Source organism: Homalodisca vitripennis, unplaced genomic scaffold, assembly GCF_021130785.1.
Source record: "Homalodisca vitripennis isolate AUS2020 unplaced genomic scaffold, UT_GWSS_2.1 ScUCBcl_1484;HRSCAF=5169, whole genome shotgun sequence".
NCBI lineage: Eukaryota > Metazoa > Arthropoda > Insecta > Hemiptera > Cicadellidae > Homalodisca > Homalodisca vitripennis.
The window spans coordinates 47,860-50,138 of NW_025777602.1; positions in this window are offsets into that span (position 1 = coordinate 47,860).

Sequence of the window (2,279 nt, forward strand, 5' to 3'; positions counted from 1 at the left end):
AACTTTTCTATAGACGAGGCCATGAATCTGAACGTGTCTACAAACGAAAACTTGATGAATTTTCTTGGCTTATCACCTTCGAATTCATAGCCATATCCAGAATTTACAGAATAATTTATATATTTTTCATCGGTGTTTGCAATCAAATCAACATTTCCATATTGTTTAGCCAATTCTTTTATGTACAAATGAGTATCGTAATTTGACATATTGTGGCAGAAAACGGGAATATTCTGAGGAAATTTCAAATTTAGATTGCAACATGCATGAGCTGCGCCTCGAAACTTGCCGGTTAAATGACAATGATCTCTCACTTTATTATAACTCTTATCTTTCCAACTATCAGGAGTAAAACCATACTGAATTGACCCAACATCATAAGCAGACCATTCACAGATATGACAAACGTTTGAATTTTGATACGAAATTTCTTCTTCTTCTGTCAATTTCATAGGTTTCATGTTCTTAGAATTATATTTTTTCGCTATGTATTTCGATAATTTATTGAGTTCTTCAAACAATTTTGTCGGGACGTTTTTCAAATCTTCTTCATTTTTTGCTCTATAACATATAGGTTTATACATGCGATTGGTTACATTTGATACTAAATATAGAGTAAAACCGTAAGGAATATGCTTCTGAATCTTGGTTGTAGTCGATTTTTGCGGATTGTTTTTGCATGTGGGAATCTTCTCTAATATGCTTTCAAAATCCATATAAATAACGTAAGGATGAGAAAATTTCTTTTGATAATTAGTAAATGATGTTGTTTGACCAGGAAACGGCATAACTGGTTTACAAACTTCGTGATTTTTACAAATTTCTAAATGGTCTGTTAAATCTCCAGATTTGTAGAAATGGCTTAAAACATCTTCTGCATAGAAATTTTTTATTTTTACACTTAGATAACTGAGAAAATACAAGTTTGTTTAAATCTGTTATCAAAACATAATGAGATTTTTCATCTTGTTTTACATACAATAAATTGATTTCTAATTTGGCGTCATAAACTTCTGAAATTTGCAACGGAACAATATTGAGTTTTTCATCAAAACTATAGACATTTACAGACATTTTCGGATAATTATACTTTGCTTTACTGCTTCGTTTTTCAAATAATTGTATATCTTTTAAAGACATTGGATACTCGAAACCTGAAAATACCTCGTCATTTACAAATTTTTCATATTGCTTTACACGTTCACAGTCTCTTTCTGGTTTTTTCAATAGCACATCTTATTGAGTAAATAAAGCAAAAATCATCTCTATTTTTTATATTTATACAAGCTTTTTTTATCTTTGATATTCTTTGGTAAATCGATGTATGATCCTGCATTCATCATTTCGTGTTTGTTAAGGCTCAAAACTAGTTGTTTACAAACTTTTAAATGTCCATCCGGAACCTTTATTTGGATTATTCGTTTGTTCTCGATGTGTTAATTTATTAAATTGTTTAGAAATAAAGTCGTTTATGTCAAAGATTTCGTCTGCTTTTATAGTAAAGTACATTGGACAAGTTTGTGTTTCACCGTTCACTAAAGTTCGTTCGTATTCACATTCTAAAGAGAGATAGCCCTTCATATTTTTAACATTTTCTTGAAATTTCTCGATTAAACTCTTAATTTCTGATAGATATTTGTAAATTGACATGGAATTATCGTTTAAATTTGTTAAAATGTATTGCTTGAAAAGACCGTGTATTGAGGATAAAACTTCTACATCAATGATATTTTCAGGTTTCTCATTAAGAGTTTTGTCAATTTCTTCGATCATTTCAGACTTAGTTTTATCGTTTGTTTCAATGGACAATTTCTCAGCGATTGATTGAATTTTTTCATCTTTAAATAGATTGAGATCTTTTTTACTTTCCTTAAAATTTTTCTTTAGTTCACGCAATTTTTCTATATTATACATGTTTTGGTGATCGGCAATTTGATTTTCTTTAACCCAAGTCCTCAAATAATTTAGTTCTTTTTCATAAATATCTTTATTTTTTAGATGATTTTTCGACTTATAATGACGAGTATAGTGATGTTCGAAAATGTCTTTTTTGCAGTACGGGCACTCTATCTTTTTCCGCTCCATATTTAAAGAGCAAAAATTTGAATCTGCCAAGTTTTACTATTTAGTAAAATATCTTTTTATTAAGCTGAAAAATAGCAATAATTCAGTAGATTTCTAAGGATTTTTATCAAAATTTGATAAAAATTAGCACAATTATGTAGAAACAGCGTTAAATGGTTCTATTTATATAGGAAAAATTTAAAGATTTTGATACA